This window comes from Ursus arctos, unplaced genomic scaffold, assembly GCF_023065955.2.
Source record: "Ursus arctos isolate Adak ecotype North America unplaced genomic scaffold, UrsArc2.0 scaffold_1, whole genome shotgun sequence".
NCBI classification, from domain to species: domain Eukaryota; kingdom Metazoa; phylum Chordata; class Mammalia; order Carnivora; family Ursidae; genus Ursus; species Ursus arctos.
In genome coordinates, this window is record NW_026622763.1 from 13,671,770 (window position 1) to 13,692,077 (window position 20,308).

Below are 20,308 nucleotides of genomic sequence, written 5' to 3' on the forward strand. Positions count from 1 at the left end.
CAACAAACAACAGAAATTTATTTCTCACAGTTCTGGAGGCTAGGGAGTCCAAGATCAAGGTGCTAGCAGATTTGGTGTCTGGTGAGAATCTGCTTCCTGTTCATAGACAACTGTCTTCTTACTGTCCTCACATGTAAAGGGGGGAAGGAAGCTCTCTGGGGTCTCTCTCTCTTTATTATTATTATTATTTTTATTTTTTTTTAGAGAGAGAGGTAGGGTGAGAGAGAGCTGGGGGCAAGGGGCAGAGGGCAAAGGAGAGAGAGAATCCAAAGCAGGCTCCACGCCCAGCACAGAAACCAACATGGGGCTGGATCTCACCACCCTGAGATCATGACCTGAGCTGAAATCAAGAGTCAGACACTTAAACCACTGAGCCACCCAGGCACCCCTCTGGGGTCTGTCTTATAAAGATACGAATCCCATTCATGAGGACACCACACTCATGACCTAATCACCTCCCAAAGGCTTCAGCTCCAAATGCCATCACATTGGGAATTAGGTTTGAACGAGTGAATTTTGGGGGAACCCAAACATTCAGTCTATGGCAGCTTGTTCAGCTTGATTCAGGATGGTAAGGCTTAAGATCTTACAATGACTTTTTGAAGTAGTCAGGGCTGGATTAAGGGTATGGTATTTAGATGTGTTTCCAGGGAGCCTAATTTGTAAAGTATTACAACATCCCTGCGTAAAATAGAGAAGATTGTATTTCCTGAACCTCCTGCTGGGGAGAGTGGGTTACACACGCTTGGATCCAGAGCCGAATTGCTGGAGATCGTGGTGAGAGTGAGCACTGCTGCCCTAGTCCTCTGTGCTTCTGTGTCATGGTGGTCTCCAGCCGCTCCTCCAACCATGCCTTGGAGGGACATAGCCAAACTATAGAAAGAGCCCAGATGTCCTTTGACAGGTGAATTGATAAAGAAGATGTAGTGTGTACACACACACACACACACACACACACACACACACACACACACACTGGAATATTATGTAGCTATCAAAAAAAATCTTGCCATTTGCAATGACATGGATGGAGCTAGAAGATATTATGCTAAGCAAAATAAGTCAATCAGAGAAAGACAATTATCATATGATCTCACTGATATGTGGAATTTGAGTAATAAGGCAGAGGATCATAGGGGAAGGGAGGAAAGAATGAAACAAGAAGAAACCAGAGAGGGAGACAAACCATAAGAGACTCTTAATCTCAGGAAACAAACAGGGTTGCTGGAGAGGAGGGGGTGGGAGGGATGGGGTGGCTGGGTGGTGGACATTGGGGAGGGTATGTGTTGTGGAGAGCACTGTGTATTGTGTAAGCCTGATGAATCCCAGACCTGTACCCCTGAAACAAATAATACATTATATGTTAATAAAAAATTTAAAATAAAAAATAAATTTAAAAAATATCATTTTGAAGGAGCAACTATTTATAAGCCTACCGTGGGTGCCCACGTGTCACAATCCAGGCCACTGCATTACCAGTGTCAGCAAAGAAACCAAGGTCTAGAGTCAAGGGTACAGCTGGTTTGCAGGTGGTAGGACCATGCCAGGGACTCAGTCCTCTCAGATCCCAGCTCAGTCCCTCCACAGTTAAGCACGTGACTCCAAAACACTGGCACCAGAAGATGAGGCGTATGACAGTGGCATAAGCTCTTAGCATCGGTTTTACTTAAACACTCTTCATACGGGTCATTTTGTTGTCAGTTGTCCCAATCAGCGAGATGGATATAGGGTGTTGGGGCTGCAGCTGTTGTCTGCTCATTTAACCTCCGGAAGCAGATTTTATTAAAGTGTTCCTGTTGCTGAAAATGAATTACAAAGCTTTCCTTTTTCTGTAGGAAATCAGAGTGCCCAGATGAGATTACATGGCTTCCTATGATATCTAAATAAGATTAGTTTGCTGAAAATCCCATTAAAATCCCATTAAAGAGACGGTTCCGCTCCAGCCCCCCTTCTCCTCAGGCAAGTTCTGAGCAAGTTGACGAAAATTGTTCGGGGATGACACACAGCCATTGAGCCCCCCGTGGAGACAGGGGAGTGAGGGCGGAAATAGTCCCCCAACTCTGTTCATTGAAGGAATAGGATCTGTGTACATGGCCCATTACTTACGGATGACAGTTTTGGCTCTAAGGAGGGAAGACTTCAGGGAGGAAATGTAATAAGATAAAAGGATCAGGGGACGGCGGCATTGAGGTCATCCCCAGAGATGGTCCAGGAAATCATTAATTCATTTTGTTTCTGTGACAAGGATAATAATATTAATGCTAAAGTATTTATAGCCTTTCCTCAAGGCTGCTTCTGAGGGGGAGGGATCCTTTGCTCTCAGGAGGCTACTAAGCTTGCATTTTTGTTGTGTTGACCTAAGTGTCAGTTAACTTTGGTTGGGGCTGAGCAAAGTCAAGTTGATTTTCATCAGGAGGCGATGCTGGCAACTGCTGTGATGCCCAGACAGGGCCAGAGAGAGCAACGGAGAAGCCTGAGAGAGGAAAGGAAGGGGAACTGAGAGAGGATATCGTGACAGCAGGACCTTTGGGCGGGGGTGTCAGGCAAATGAGGTCTGCAATGCAATTACCCTCTTCATCTCTTCAAGGGGCTTCCTTGAGGATCTGTAGTGCTTTCCAACGATTTTTTGGGGCATGGAACTGAAGTTTTTTTGAATGGTCATGGTGTGGCCACGAAATGGCCAAATTTCATTTGTTCGTTAATTTAATTACCAACTTCTGCTTCAGGGGCAGGTGTTTATTAGCGATACAGAGAAGATGGATATGGACCCTGCTGTTTAAGGGGTTCATAGTCAAGCTCTGGGGATGGGTAAACAAATAGACACGATTTGGTTTCGTAGGCAATTCTGTGGAAGCAAATGCAGGGGGCAGAGGGGGTATTGGAAAGGGGTATGTTTACTGGACAGGCAGAGAAGACTCACAGAGGTGTCCTGGGTCATGACAACTCTGAGGGGTCAATCTGCTTAAGGCTTTACTAGAGCTTAAGTTTGGGGGTTTCCAACTGGCTACAAAAGCACCTCCTTCTATTTCTGGTTCCTCCTCACATCCTGTGGGGGGCCCGATGCTCAAACTTTCCATGATTTTCTCTAATGATGGGAGATGATGACTTTTATCAAAAAGTAAAAGTAATGTAATAAAGAGCAATCTTGAACATTTAGGGACCCTAATGACCTTTGTTTTGAGGGTCTTCACGAGAGGGGCACCGACTGAGCCTCGCCTTAGGTCTTATGAAACACAGATTTCACTTCTCACCATACCTCTTTATTAATACCATGTAGCTATTGTTGTTACTAAGTGGGGAATGGAATCTGATTCAGTCGTTTAGAATCCTTTGCCTTTTTACTTCTTTTTATTTTGAAATGAGTATAATCTGCATGTTAAGGGTTTCAGTGAAACACTTCAGGCCACTTCTTTTTCAAAACCATATCAACACAATTTAGTGAAACATAAAATAACAATAGACAGGATGAGTTAATAAAAATTTAGCTCTTTAAAAATATATATAATTCTTGGGGCACCTGGGTGGGGCAGTCGGTTAGGGTTCTGCCTTCCGCTCAGGTCATGATCTCAGGGTCCGGGGATCAAGCCCCACATCAGGCTCTCTGCTCAGTGGGGAGCCTGTTTCTCTCTTACTCCCTCTCCCTCTGTGTGCCCTCTCTCTCTTTCTCAAATAAATGAATAAATAAATCTTTAAAAAATATATAATTCTTACGGAAAGATAACAGACTTCAAGAAAATGAAAAACATCTATTAGTAAAAACAAATTTGCTAATAGCACTTTTTTTTTTGTCAGGGGACAGTGGTATTAGTTGGAGTGGGGATGAATTTTCTTCTTTCTTTCTTTTTTTTGAAAGTTTCCAAATTTACTAAAAATAAACGTGTCTTACTACTTTGGTAGTCAGAAAAAAAAAGTCTTAATATGGATTGGATACAGAGGTCAGACGGACAAGTCAACGCGTCTGTTCTTAGAATTCTAGCTCATTACCCCAAGTTTTGGTATTGTTAATTTTTTCGTAGTTACTTTTGAAAGATGAAATTAGGCCTTAAATCTTTGACATTTGTGTTCAATTAAGTGATAGTTACTGTAGTTTTGGAAGCAGACTGACACCATGCTCTTCCTAAGAGCGGTCATGATAGCGCATATGATGGACGGGATGACAACGAAATCACGACTTCAAAAGGCTGTGGATCCCTGCAGAGTTAAATGAGGTCAGCTCTGAACTCCCACAGGTAAGGAAATAAAAATTTAGAGCTTTATTCAAAGACACTCATTTTCTCCAAGGTCATCCACCACAGATGGAAATGAACCAGAACCCAAGTCTTCAGATTTCTAGTTAATTTCTCTCTCCACTACCCCATGCTATTATTGTTATATTATTGTTAATGTTTCTTTGCCTGCCAGGAACTACACTGATTAGTTTTCAGCGTGTTTGTTCCAGCCTTTTTAGACTTTAATGTTTTTGCATGCTCCTGCATGAACTTAGGTGGTTAATCCTGGAAAATGAATTCCTTTTTTTTTTTTTTTCCATCTGGGGGTTGCAACTTGTGGTAGTAGTTTTCTTTTTCAGCTTTGATTTTGATCACTTTCAATGTAGACTGGCTTTTGAATTATTTTTTATTTTTATTTTTATTTTTTTTTTAAAGATTTTATTTATTTATTTGACAGAGAGAGACAGCCAGCAAGAGAGGGAACACAAGCAGGGGGAGTGGGAGAGGAAGAAGCAGGCTCATAGTGGAGGAGCCTGATGTGGGGCTCGATCCCATAACGCCGGGATCACGCCCTGAGCCGAAGGCAGACGCTTAACGACTGAGCCACCCAGGCGTCCCTGTATTTATTTTTTTAAAAAGGTCTTATTTGGATACACGTTTCGTTGCTCAGCACACTTCTTTATTAGTACCATGCAGCTTTTTTGCTATTGTGGTTATTAAGATGGGAAATTCAATTCAGTAGAAACTGCTCTTTGAACTTGTTTTTTCAGCTAATCGTACAGTCGTAGAGACACTATGTATGGGCATAACTCTAGTCCTGTTTGCGCTCTGAGGTTGGGTGTCATGGGTGTGATGTGGGAAGTGAATGCCATTTACTTAGACACAAAAGAGCTCTGAACAGAAAGGATAAACATAATCAGATTTATTCAGAGAACTTCAGATTCCCAGATTTTATTTTTGGACCACCTGAGTAGAGGGCTAATACAAAATTTATCAATTTTCTATGTTGTGATTCAGTTGAATAGGTCCTTATTATTTGAGTGACAGATCTTAAGCGGTTGAAAGTGCAATCTTCACCTTGCTTATCCTCATTAAAGATTCTGACTTTGGAGAGGATGTACGTCAGGCCTTTTCTATTTTCCCCAATACCTTGCAATTGTCACTAGATTGATGAATTTGTTTCATCCTCAATTTTCTTTACTGTGTTTATCTTAAGGCGGGTTAACTTTGGTCAGACAGTCTATCCTTCCTGTGTTCAAGTGGACAGATGAATTTGTTTCATCCTCAATTTTCTTTACTGTGTTTATCTTAAGGCGGGTTAACTTTGGTCAGACAGTCTATCCTTCCTGTGTTCAAGTGGACAATGAATCGTTTCCTGCTATTTGTTTTATTTATGAAAATGAGTTTGACCCAAATGTAAATGCATTATGTGCCTTTGACTTTCTGGGATTTTTTAAACTTTAGCTTCAGGAAAAAAAAAAAAACCCAAAACCTCAGCTAGATTAAATAAGGGCAAATTAATAATAAATACATGACTTAAAACAGTCAAAGGACAACAGGAATGTTTTCTTTGGAATTGAGAAAGAGCTTAGTTGGGTTCTCTACCAGTGAGATGACAAGCACGTTTCTTAATGCATCTGTAGGTGTCACTATTGAGATACTTTACCGAAGTGAGCTCTGGGCGGATTTGAATCTGAGAAAGGGCTTCCGGGATGCATTTTATATAGTGCTTTTGACTAACTCTTGTAATATATATATATTTTTCTGATATGAGCATAGTACTTAAGTCTGATTTCCTGGCACAATTAAAGCAACTAATTGAACAAATGGAATGTTCTATTCTTTTGGAGCAAAGAAATCACTTTGGACAAGGACATACAGGTACAGAGTGGAATAAAGTATAGAAATAATTCCTTGAATTTTGCTTCAATGTTCCTAGGTTAGTAGTTTGCAAAAATTAATGTTTTCACACTTCCTTATTCTCCTTCCCACTGTCAACACACACCAGTAGAAAAGCCGTGCTCGTGTCAGATCTTCTGCGTGCGAGGTTCACTTCCAGATGGTACGTTTTCTTCATTGGGAATCAAAACAGGGTTTAACTGATATCCCTGATTTTCTGAAGGGAGCTCCCAAGTTAGAACTGGGATAAATTTCAACCTTTTGGGATTCTAGCTTCCGACGTTATAGGAGTTCTTCTCTTACTGTTTTTGTTCATCAAGTGATTTGAGAACTTGGGGAGATCCCCTGGCAGGACTAAACCTCAGGAAATTGTTAAGGGGTGATCTATCGTTATGTGTATATGTGTGCTTCTTAAGTTCTCTATTTTTCGAGCTTCCCCTCCCAACCAATATTTGAGTTAATTACACTGTTGAGTAGTTCCTGCTCTCCTATTATGTATGTTTCATTTTTCTAGAGGTTAGTGATATAAAGCAACACCAGGAACGATCCTTACTTTTCAGAATCTTTGCGTTCAATAGCAAGAAGAGACAAGTGGAGTGAATGGTAAGGAAGCTGAGAGCAAATTAGTTCATGTGGAATCTAAAGAGAACTGCCAGATTTGCTTGGGAGTCTGGAAATATTTCAAGGAGAATTTTGCTGAGTCAAGCTGAATGGAGTTGACTGTGGGGACAGAGTGGTGGGGAGAGATAGGACCGTTTGAGGCATATGCGGCATTACTTACGAGGGCCACAGACACAAAACACTAGGTATATTGGGGGACAGTGAGTCCTTAGGTGTGGCCGAAGTGCAAGGATGAGAGGGAGGTGGGGTAGGCGGTGCCTCTGTGGTGTCCCTTCTATGGGACGCTCTGTGTTTCACCAAAAGAGCTGACCTCAAAGGTTAGTACCACAGACGGGCTTTTTTTTTTTTATTAAGATTTTACTTATTTATTTGAGAGAGAAAGAGAGAGAGAGAGAGAGCATGAGCCGGGGGAGGAGCAGAGGGAGAGGGAGAAGCAGACTCCCCACCGAGCAGCGCTCCCAAATCAGAACTTGATCCCAGGACCCTGGAACGTGACCTGAGCCGAAAGCAGACACTTAACCGATGGAGCCACCCAGGTGCCCCTCACAGACATTCTTTTGACTTTATTTTTTCCCAACAGACAGCTGCTTGCGTTCAACTCCTTCAAACAGAATAAGGCAGGTTCCTGAATGAACACTTTCTATGTCAGAGTTGACACTTGTCATTAGTTTTTTTAGATAGTAGTTGTCTTGACTACTTATTGGTCTTACACGTGAGGAGGTCAGTTGGAAGGACCGCGTTGTTGAGTGTTTTGCGATTGATGCGGTTAACTAAGGGATTTCTGTTACAAATGGGTATTAGGCATTCTGCTCTGCACTGAACATTAGCCTGGCTTTTATGGCTTATATAAAAGTGCCTATTACTTATATAGTCCTTAATATGTGCCAGACACTGTTCTAGATGCTTTACATATACTAACTAACCACCCTGTGATGTAGGTAATATTATCATCCCAATTTTATAATTAAAGAAACGAGGCACAGAGGATTAGAAGACTTGTCCAAGGTCATACAAGTAACAACTGAAAGAGCTGGGATTTGAACTTGGGTAGTTTGGTTAAGGCCACACACAGTCTAGTAATGGGATATTGCGTATTAGCTGAATTGTACTATATAAAAAGGTTATTTTTCTTTTATGGCGAATAGGGACAAGTCTAACCGTTTCATTTGGATGGGCTTCTGGGAAAGCAACTGAGAGAGATTCATGGCCAGAGAAAGTGGGGATGGGCAACAGATAGCTCCTCTGATCAATTCAGGAAGGCTCCCTGGATGAATGATTTCTTTATTCTTGGAGGATGACTGAAACAACAAACTCTGGAAAAAACGAAAGAACTTTCTATGATCTTCTTAGAAATTATTTTCTAAGTAGCTTCTCTGAATAGTCCCAACTGGATGGATCCGACTCAAGAGGTTTGAAGACATGTACATGGCAAACTATGAATATTACCATTTTATTTCATGTTTATAGAGCAAGAACGGTATCCTTGGGGCTGTACAGATTCAAAAAGACATCATTCCTGCCCTCAGGGTTTACAGTCAGATTGGAAATATTTTACCGGATCCAAATGTCTGAGTGTTACGCATCGCTTGCCCCTCTCTGCTTCCCTCCATTTTCAATCAGCACATACTCCCAGGGTGATCGACACTCCAACATCAGCCACACTGATTTTACTCAATGCTTTAGTCAGGGGAAAAGTTGAATGTGCTTAAAATATTCTTTTTTTCTTTTCTTTTGAGCAGTTATACTTCAGAAATGGTATTCACCAACTTTTATGTATGTGGCAATCAGCTGTTCCATTAGCTTTCCCTGTGAAGCTGGGAGGTCAGATCAAGAAGTGAAGGGACGAGAAAGAAGTGCTAGGAAAATCTATTTACTAATAAATTCCCCACTTGCAGTCCTGGCCATATATGTGAGCACAGGAGGTGATTTAAACATTTCTGGCAATTTTCTGACAGCCTGTTATAGAAAAGCACATGTTTCAGTGTGGAGAAAGGAGCTTAAGATTGGCGAACACCCGAATGGGGGACAAGACCCAAGCTCACCTCCTGCACATTTTATGTCATTTAATCTTCTCAGCTAACATGGAAGGCAGGCACTCTTTTATATTAATAGTCAAGGAATCTGAGGCTCAGAGGGATTACATGACTGGCTCAAGGTCACACAGCCAGGAGAGGTGGGCCTGTGAGTAGCAAACTCTTGGTTCCAAAGCCATGTGCTGTCTGATGTGGACAATGAGTGCCATTCAGAGTCAAATACTGTACTCCTCTTACAACATCCCATTGGGTACTCTTATTGTCCTATTACACTACCTTCTTTTTTAGAGGCAAGACGTCAAGATTACTCTTCTAGCTTTCCTTTATTTGTGCATATTGCCCTTGGCAACTGCAATATTATCATTGAGATTTTCATTTAAATCTGATGCGATTCGATTCTTTGCTTCTGTTCTTTTTCAAGAGCAGGTGAGAGAATGACAACACAGGTTGTTCCCAACTTCAGTCCCCCTCAGAAGAAGACCAACTAGCAACCATCCATAGATAAGACACCAGGGTGAAAACTCCAGAACCTGGGCTGGGGCTGAAGCACCCATCTGAATCACAGACACTGAGAAAGACTGCATTAGAAGGGTAAGAGGAGTGATTTCACTTTGACCACATCACTGTACCACAGAGAGGGCCCCCATGAGCCTTTGGTTTGTCCAGTGGGAAAAGAGAGGCCAAGGTGGAATCCAGCTCCCTCAATGTTATGGGATGCTTCCCAGAAAGCCCCCTGGGTCCTGCCTCTTGGGGATCATTGAGGGAATCCGCAGGGCTGGACCACTGGGGGTCAGATAGAGACAGAAAAGGGGGGAAGAGATTACAGCAGCCAGTGCTCAGATCTAGGCAGACTGCATTCCTGCTTGCAACGGCATCTGAGGAGAGATCCTAGCCGGCTGCTAGGCCAAGCTGGCAGCTCCATCTATCCAGGGAGTTTGGTTATCAGTTCTGCCTGATTTGAGTCTCTAGCTAATGGGGACAGGCTGTGGAGCCTGTTCTACAGCCCTTCCTGGGAAGGAAGCAAATTTACAGACCTGCATACCAGCTGAGCATAGCCACCAGTCCTGCCTGACTAGGAAGCTTGGCCACGGAGCCTGGACAGCCAGGGAGCCTGACAGACCCATTGAGGCAGGGAGTCAAACTTGCATCCCTGATCAACTGTTGAGCAAAGCCTGTGGTCCCGCACAATCAGGGAGTCTGAACAATGACCCTGGGCATGTTCTTTTTTTTTTTTTTTTTCAGGCAGTTGAGCACAAATATTTTAATTCTCTGAAATGAAGTCCACTTTAAGAGTTATGTACGGTTCAAAGCTCATTTCTAGGAGGTGTCCCATCTATCACCCTTTTAAGGGACATAAATTTGTGAAAGGATATCACCAGAAGCTACCTAAACATTTCAGCTAAGGGTCAAGAGAAAGTGAAGTGTGTTTTCACACAGAAATCCAAAGAGGACAATCAGAATGAAACAAGTTCAACATGGTCATACAAACCTTGGGAAAGGAGCTAAAGTGGAAGCCCAAGCTGGTGAGAGAGTAGGAAAAGGAAAGAAAACATGGGTCAAACAGATCACAGGCAGAAAGCCAGTACCAATGCTGGCTTTGGCCTTATATCTAAGTAACCCCTATTTTTTGTCATAGGTAACTCCAATAATAGTCTCATTGTTGCAAAACCAGTCCAAATGCTACCAAGTTAAAAAGAAGTCCCTCATTGACTTGTTGGGTGTAGGTGGTAACCCCTGTCCTCCCACACCAAAAGAGATCAGTTCTGGCAAGAAAGCTCCAGTGTGCCTTGATGGTGCTGTTAGTAGGATGCCTTAGGTCAGACACGTCCCAGCGATGTTCAGCTGGCTGAGATAAAGGTGAGAGGAGACTGGGCCTTATTACTCAATCATCTTCTTGGCCTTGAAGAAGCGACGCAGGTAGAAGACCTGCCAGGTGGCTAGTCCAATGAGGCAGAACATTGAAAAGATGCTGAAATACAGGACCCGAGTGTTTGTTGACTCATTGGTATCTCGCATCTCCTCTTCTCACTTCTTCATGTAGGCAAAATCATTAACGATGGATTCTGATAGGTCTTCTAAGCGTTGGAGCTCCACCTCTAAAGGTTTGAGCTTCTCAACCTTGGCAATCTCTTCGTAATTTTTCACCTCCACTCCATGCGTCATGTCTAGAATCACGAGTTGATCAGGTATCCGCCCTGTTCCCTTGCTCTCAAACACACTTCAAACATGCCATAATCTTCAGCAGTAAAGGCAAATTTCCCATTGGTTGCATCTTCCTTGGAGTACAGAATATGACCAGCAGAATCTGTGATCTTGAGGTGGGTATGCAGGCCGCCAGTGCCCCCAGACTGGTCTGTGACCTCGTAAGTGCCCGTCACCAGCAGGTCCTTGTGGATCTCCTCACACGGGCACTTGTGGGAGTTAATGGGCAGATGGAAGGAGATGGCAAACACCGAACTGGGGCCAAGAAGGAGGAAAAGCAGCAGTGGTAATGGGCAAGGGCCATGCTGAGCTGGTAGGCCAGACAGACCAGACACGGTGCCGGAGACTGTTCACACCCTCAGCCTATGGCCCTGCCTGATTGCTGAACATAGCCTGTGACTTCACCCAGGCAGTGAGACCACCCAGTGAACCTGCCCAATTGTGGAACATAGCTGTGGCTTCACCTGACCAGGGATCCTGGAAAGTGACCCTGCTCAACCACAGATCATAGTCTTCAGACCCACCCAACTTTAGACTGGAGGTCCTGACCAACCAAAGAGCCTGGGCCTAACCTTGCCCAACAGTGGAGTTCAGCTAGTGGCCTACCTGATTGCAAAGCCCAGCCTGTGACTCTACCTGACCATAAGAGCCCACCTTGTAGGCCTGCCTGAATACAGAATCCAGCCAGAAACACCATCTGGTTAGGAAGCACAGCCTGAGATTCCACCCAACAAGGAGTGTGTGTGTGGCACAGCCCACAGTGTTGCCCATATTGTGGTGTCGAACCAGAAACATTGCTCTGCCAAGAAACATAGCCTGCGACCTCCCCAGACCAGAGGTGTTTGCAGAGCCCAGCTAGTGACCCCACCTGACTGCAGAGGCAAACCAACAGGCCCACACAACCATGGAGCCCATCCAGCAACACCACCCCTACCTGAAAGCATGGGCAGTGGCCTTGACCAACTGGGACCCCAATAGAGAGTCCCATCTGTTCACAGACATTACCAGATAACCCACCCAGCACCCCAAGATGAACTGACTGATGAAGGTCTTTCCCTGCTTATGTGAACCTGTGAAATCTGGGAGAAGAGTGCTTACTCACATGCAGAGACACCAGTGCAAGCAACCAAGGTTCCCAAAGAATCAGGTAAACTTGACACCACCAAAGGAAACTAATAAAGCTCCAATAACTAACCCTAAATAAATGGAGGTGTGTGAACAATCTGACAAAGAAATCAGAATAATCCTTTAAAAGTATTTCAGTGAACTAAAAGAAATGCAGATAGCTAAATGAAATTGGTCAAAATGCACGAACAAAATGAGAACTCTGTTTCAACAAAGAAATAGAAACTATCAAAAAAGACAACCAAACAAAAATCTAGTTGCTGAGGAATATGATGACTAAACTCAAGAATTCATTTGGGAGTTTCAACAGTAGATGGAACCAACCAGAAGAAAGCAAGCATGAGCTCAATGATAGGTCATTTGAAATTATGCAGTCAGAGGAGCAAAATGAAAACAGAATGAAAAAGATGGAAGAAAGCCTACAGGACGTATGGGATAGAATCAGAAGAAACAATATATGCATTATGGGAATTGCAGAAGTAGAAGAGAAAGAGAAAGGGACAGAAAATCTCTTTAAAATAATACTGGCTGAAAACTTCCCAAACGTAGGGAGAGAAATGGCTATCCAGATTCATGAGGCCAAAGACCCCAAGTAGGTTGAACTGAGAAACATCATAATCAAATTCTTAAAAATCAAAGACAAAGAGAATTTTGAAAGAGTCAAGGGAACGGCCACTTGTCACATGCAAGGGAGTCCCAATAAAACCATAAGTGTATTTCTAGGAGAAACTTTGAGGCCAGGAGAGAGTAGGATGATCAAAATACTGGAAGGGGGAGAAAAACCCTGCCAACCAAGAAAGTTATACACAGCAAAGCTGTTTTTCTGAAATAAAAGAGAGGTGGCAACAAAACAAACAAAAGCTAAGGGAGTTCATCACTTAGACCAATTTACAAGATGTTACAAGGCATTCTTCAGGCTGAAGTAAAAGGGTGCTAACTAACGTTACAAAAGCATACGACTGTTTAAAACTCACCAGTACAGGTAAATATAGAGTAAAAGTCAGATCTCTGTTATTGTAATGGTGGTACATAAAGCACTTACAATTCCAATTTAAAAGTTTAAAAATAGTCTTAAAATTACTGTAATTGTTGTAATTTGTTATTGGGTAGAAAATATAAAAAAGATATAAATGTAACATTAATAACCTGAAGTGTGAGGTGTGTGTGGGGGGGTGTAAAAGTATAAAGCTTTGTATGCTATCAAGTTAAATTCTTATCAGTTTAAAATAAAATGTTATAACTATAAGATATTTTATGTAAGCTTCATGGTCCTCACAAAGGAAAACCCTGTAGATGTTACATAAAACATGACAAAGGAGTCGAAGCATACACCACAAAATAGTCCCCAAATCACGAAGAAAGACAACAAGAAAAAGCAAGGAACAAAGGATCTATAAAACAGTCAGAAGATGGTTAACAAGATGGCAGCGGTGAGTCCTCACCTGTCAATAATTACTTTAAACATAAATAGATTGAAGTCAGTAATCAAAAGACACAGAATAGCTGAATGGATTACAAAAACAAGCTCTAACCATATGCTGTCTAAAAGAGACTCTCTTTAGCTTTAAGGACATAGAATCTGAAAGTGAAGAGATGGAAAAATATATTTCAAGCAAAAAAAAAAGCAGAAGTGGCTACACTTCTATCAGACAAAATAGTTTTTTAATTTTTTAATTTTTTAAAGATTTTATTTATTTGTCAGAGAGAGGGAGAGACAAAAAGAGAGAGAGCCCATGCGGGCAGGCGGAGTGGCAGGCAGAGGGAGAAGCAGACTCTCTGTTGAGCAAGGAGCTCAGTGAGGGACTCGATCCCAGGACCCTGAGATCATGACCTGAGCCTAAGGCAGACGCTTAACCGACTGAGCCACCCAGGCATCCCAGACAAAATAGGTTTTAACCCAAAAATGCTCACAAGAAACAAAGAAGGTCATTACATAATGATAAAAGGTCAATTAGTTAAGAAGATATAACAATTGTAAATATTTATGCATCCAACATCAGAGAACCTAAATATCTAACGCAAATACTAACAGACCTAAAAGGAAAAATAAACAGCAATGTGTCAATAATTGGGACTTGAATACCCCACCTTCAATGATGGACAGATCATCCAGACAGAAAGAAACTCGGTAATAAAAAAGGGAATTTGAAAAATACTGTAAATCAAATGGACCTATCAAACATATGCAGAAAACTCCACCAGTGGTGCACATGGAGCATTCTCCAGGATGAGTCATCTGTTAGGTAACAAAATAAGTCTTAAAAAATTTAGGGGGATTGGGGCGCCTGGGTGGCACAGCGGTTAAGCGTCTGCCTTCGGCTCAGGGTGTGATCCCGGCGTTATGGGATCAAGCCCCACATCAGGCTCCTCCGCTATGAGCCTGCTTCTTCCTCTCCCACTCCCCCTGCTTGTGTTTCCTCTCTCACTGGCTGTCTCTATCTCTGTCAAATAAATAAATAAAAATCTTAAAAAAAAATTTAGGGGGATTGAAATTATATTGATTATGTTTACCTATCCCAGTGGTATGAAACTAGAAATCAATAATAGGAGGAGTGCTGGAAAATTCATAAATACTTGGAAATTGACACACTCTTGAACAACCAATGTATCAAAGAAGAAATCTAAAGAGATATAAAAAAATATATTGATAGGGCACCTGGGTGGCTCAGTCAGTTAAGCATCTGCCTTCAACTCAGGTCATGATCGCAGGGTCCCAGAATTGAGCCCCGGATCAGGCCCCTGCTCAGTGGGGAGTCTGCTTCTTCTTCTCCCTCCACCCCTCCCTTCCTCTTGTGCCCTCTCTCTCTCAAATAAATAAATAAAATCTTTTTAAAAATATGTTGAAACAAGTGGAAATGGAAGCACAACCTACGAGATACAGCAAAAGCAGTTCTAAGAAGGGAGTTTATAGCTATAAACACATACATCAAGAAAAAAGAAAGATTTCAAAAAACAACCTAACATTACAGCTCAAGGAATTAGAAAAATAAGAACAAATTAAGTCCAAAGTTAGCAGAAAGAAGGAAATAATAAAGATTAGAACACGAATAAATAAAATAGAGATATGGAAACAATAAAAAAGATTAACAAAACCAGAAGTTGATTTTGAAAAGATAAACAAAATCCACAAAACTTTAGCTAGACTAATCAAGAAAAAGAGAGAGGATTCAAATAAATTAAATTGTAAGTAAAAGAGGAAACATTACAACCAATGCCACAGAAATACAAAGAGACTACTGTCAACAGTTTTACACCAACAAATTGGACAACCTGTAAGTAATAGATAAATTCCTAGAAACATACAACCTGTCAAGACTGAATCATTGGGGCACCTGGGTGGTTCAGTTGGTTAGGTGACTGACTCTTGGTTTCAGTCAGGTCATGATCTTAGGGTCATGAATCTGAACCCTGTGTTGGGCTCCGTGCTTAGTGTGGAGTACGCTTGGGACTCTCTCTCCCTCTCCCTCTGCCCTTCTTCTGTGTTCTCTCTCTAAAATAAATAAATAAATCTTCAAAAAAGACTGAATCATAAAGAAATAGAAAATCTGAACAGACTGATAATGAATAAAAAGATTGAATTAATAAAAAACCTCCTCACAAAGAAAAGCCAGGAACCAGATGGTTTTACTGATGAATTCTAACAAACATTTAAAGAAGAATGAAAGTCAATTTCTTTTCAAAGTCTTCCAAAATATTGAAGAGGAGGGAGCATTCCCAAACTCATTTTACAAGACCAGAATTACTTTGATATGAAAACCAGATGAGGACATTACAAGAAATGAAAATTATAGGCCAATATCACTGATGAACATAGATGCAAATATTCTCAGCAAAATACTAGCAAACCAAATTCAACAGCACATTAAAAGGATCGTACACCATGATCAAGAGGGATTCATCCTCTCTATGTGAGGATGACTCAACATATGCAGATCAGTAAATGTGATACATCATTTAATAGAATGAAATATAAAGCCATATGACCATCCCAAGAGAGGCAGAAAATACATTTGACAAAATTAAATAACCTTTTATTTGGATAAAAATTATCAAAAAATTGGGTGTAGAAGGAATGTACCCCAACATAATAAAGGCCATATATAACAATTCCATAGCCAGCAACATACACAACAGTGAAAGATTAAAAGTTCTTCCTCTCAAATCAGGATCAAGAGAAGGGTGCCCATTCTCACCACTCCTATTCAACAGAGTACTGGATGTCTTAGAGCATTTAGTCAAGAAGAAGAAATAAAAGGCATCCAATTGGAAAGGAAGAAGTAAATATGTCTCTGTTTGCTGATGATATTATCTTTTATATATAGAAAATCCCCCCAAACTCCATTAAATTCTGCTAGAGCTACTAAACAAATTCAGTAAAGCTGCAGGCTACAAAATCAATATATAAATATCTGTTGCATTTTTATACCCACAATGAACTATCTGAAAAAGAAAACAATCTCATTTACGATAGCATTAAAAATAATAAAATACTTAGGAATAAATTTAACCAAGGTGGTGGAATATCGGTACTATAAAAACTATAAGACATTGATGAAAGAAATTGAAGAAGACATAAATAATAGAAAAATATCTCATGTTCATGGATCTGAAGAATTAATATCATTAAAAATGTTCATACTCTCAAAAGCCATCTATAGATATAATGTAATCCTTATCAAAATTTCATGGCATTTTTTTTTTACAGGAATAGGAAAAAAACTAAAGTTCATATGGAACCACAAAAGACTCTTAATAGCCAAAGAAATCCTGAGAAAGCAGAAGACAGGTGGAGGCATCACACTCCTTTATTTCACACTATATTGTAAAATATAGTAATCCAAACATATGGTACTGCATTAAAAGAGACACATGGATCATTGGAAGAGAATCGAGAACACAGAAACCCAATGCATATACTGTCAACTAATATTCATCAAGGGAACCAAGAATATTCAATGGAGAAAAGGTAGTGTCTTCAATAAATGGTGTTGGAAAAACTGGATATTTATATGCAAAAGAATAAAACTGGATTCATTTCTTACAATGTCCACAAAAATTAACTCAAATGGATTAAAGATGTAAATATAAGACTTGAAACTATAAAAGTCCTCGAAGAAAACATAAAGAAAAACTCCTTGACATGGGTCTTGGCAATGATTTTTTGGATATGACACCAAAAGCACAAGGAACAAATGCAAAAATAAATAAGTCGAACTACAACAAACTAAAAAGCTTCTACTGAGCAAAAGAAGTGATCAGCACAATGAAAAGGCAACCTCTGGAATGGGAGAAAATATTGCAAATCACATATCTTACAAGAAGTTAATATCCAGGGGCGCCTGGGTGGCTCAGTCATTAAGCATCTGCCTTTGGCTCAGGGTGTGATCCCGGAGTCCTGGGATCGAGCCCCACATCAGGCTCCTCCGCTGGGAGCCTGCTGCTTCCTCTCCCACTCCCCCTGCTTGTGTTCCCTCTCTCGCTGGCTGTCTCTATCTCTGTCAAATAAATAAACAAAATCTTAAAAAAAAGAAGTTAATATCCAAAATATGGAAGGAACTCATACATATCAGTGGGGAAAAAGAATAATCAGATTAAAATGGGCAATGGACAAGAATAGACTTTTTATTCCCCCTGGGGAATTGACCATACAGATGGTCAATAGGTACATGAAAAGATGCTCAACATCACCAAACATCAGAGAAAGGCAAATCAAATCCACAATGAGACATTACGTCACGCCTGAAACAATGGCTATGTATCAAAAAAGGCAAGAGGTAAGCGTTGGCAAGGAGGTGGAGGAAAGGAAACAGTTGCACACTGTTGGTATAATTGTAAATTGGTTCAGTCACTACGGAAAACACTATGGAAGTTCTTCAAAAAATTAAAAATAGAACTACCATATGATCCAGAAATCCCACTTCTGGGTATATAACCAAAGGAAATGAATTCATTATCTCAAAGAGATATCTGACCCCATGTTTATTACAGCATTTTTTTTTCAATAGCCAAGGCATGGAAACAACATGTCTGTCAACAGATGAATGAATAAAGAAAATGTGATGTATGTAATGAAATACTATTCAGTCATACAAAAGGAAATTCTGCCACTTACAACAACATGGATGAACCTTGAGGGCATTATGCTAAGTGAAATAAGCCAGAGAAGAGAAATGCTGTATGATCTCACTTATACATAGGATCTAAAAAACCTGAACTCACAGAAACAGTAAATTGGTGGTTGCCAGGAGTTGGTGGGGAGAGTTGGGTCAAGTTGGTTAAAGAGAACAAACTTCTAATTTTAAGATGAATTAAGTTCTGGAGATGTAATGCATAGCATAATGGCTACAGATAACAATACTGTGTTGTATACTTGCAAATTGCGAAGAGGGTAGATCTTAAGAATTCTCATCACACATACAAAAATGGTAACCATGTGAGATGATGGACATATTTATGAACCTTATTATGGCAACTATTTTGCAATATATCAAATCATCACATCGTACACCTTAAACTTATACACTGCTATTTGTCAATTATATCTCAATAGAGCTGGTGTAAGAAAAAAAGCAGACGAGAGCCTCTCCTTTGCCCTGGACATCACCCCATGCTGTGTGCAAGGGATGAAGGTGATGTACTCCCTGACGCCTGAGACGTGAAGGGCTGCCTGCATCAGGGAAGGCTGACAGAGGTCATGGCTTGATAATCAATTACAACACGAGAAGAGATGGGTGGGTAGCCTTCTGGGTTAAGAATGGCTCAGGACTGTTCGCAGGACAGAGATTGGAAGGTGACCAGGTGACTTCCCCATCTGGCTGGTCTCTTCTGTGATGAGAAGTCCCTTGAGTGTCATGTGAAGCTTGCGTGTCATAGACCTCTGACCCTCGGTCTTTATGATATTCTGTTTTAATTATCCTGGGGTTAAATTGGTTGCTTTCTGAAGATAAAATGGCAGTTAACCCTTGTTCCTAAGGCTGGGCAATAATTGGGCCTAAGTAATTTGAAATGATCTGCCCATGCACTCACAAGCTATCGTTCAATTTTCAGGCTACAAACAAATGTGAAAAGATCCCACCCTTAGGTAAGTTGATTTCACAGTTGAAACATTAGAATCAGTCTTGAGAAAGAATTGGCTTAGCTTCAGAAATTCTAACAACTTGTAGTATAAGTGTTTCACTGATTTATTCAATAGATTTCAACAAATATCCATTGTGGGCAGGGCACTCTGCTGGGCAATGCAGTCTGAAGTCAGGGCTCATTTGACCCCATTGTGAAGAAATGCTAGGTGGATCCAATGGATTCTGTGTTTTTTTTTTTTTTTAATTTTAAAAATTTATATACTTCTTCCTTTTGCATGGTCAGTGGGGGGGCGGTGGGGGTTAAAATCCCTGTAAATGGACATTCAGGGAACAATTCCAAACTTCTCATTACATTAGTGCTTGGCAGATAACCAAAGACTTCAAGGGAAATTCAGATCACTAAAGGAAAAAACAAAACAAAACAAAACACCCAGGAAACCCCCAAATAACCACCACCATGAAACTGTAAGGGAGAATCCAGTGGGGTTCAGAAACAGGAATAAATATCTTCTAGTGGGTTGATACTCAGTGGCACAATTTCATGGGGGATGGGAGTGGATTTGCCAATAACTAACTGCCATTAACTAGAGATTTCATTAGGAAATCTCTTCATGTCTGGGGGCTTTGATTTCCTTATCAAAAGACAGTCCTGTTAGGAAAGTCCTCCGACCCACATTTGCTGTCCACTGTGTGGTCTCCTGTCTTCGCTGCTTCATGTACAGATGAACCTGGCCTCTTGTCCTTGTCCTCCAGCTCATCCATTCACCCTTACGCAAGGGCATTGCTTCAGCGCTAATCCCCTCTCTCTAACACTCTTTTTTTTCTTTCTTCTCCTGGATCATATCCATAAGTCTACAACCTGCTATCCTATCTCCCATCTTAAATAACAACTCCCATATCTCTCATCTCTCCCTGCTCTCACTCTATTTCACCTTACAGCACCACTTCTCAAAGTGTGCTTAACATTCCCTCAGCTCCTCCTTTCTCCTAACTGGCAGCAGGTTTTCACCTCTGATGCGTCAGGGAACTGCTCTCCTCAAGGGCACGATGCTTAAACTTTCTCAAATCCAGTGCTCGATTTTCCTTCCTCATCTTATTTAACCCGTTTCTCAGCATCGAGTGAAATAGTCCTTCACAATTT

At 41.0% G+C, this 20,308-nt stretch overlaps 1 pseudogene; it reads right to left on the minus strand.

Moving 5' to 3' along the window:
- Positions 1-10,357: 10,357 nt before the first annotated feature.
- LOC113263365 (transmembrane emp24 domain-containing protein 10-like) lies at positions 10,358-19,929 on the minus strand (annotated as a pseudogene).
- Positions 19,930-20,308: the final 379 nt, after the last annotated feature.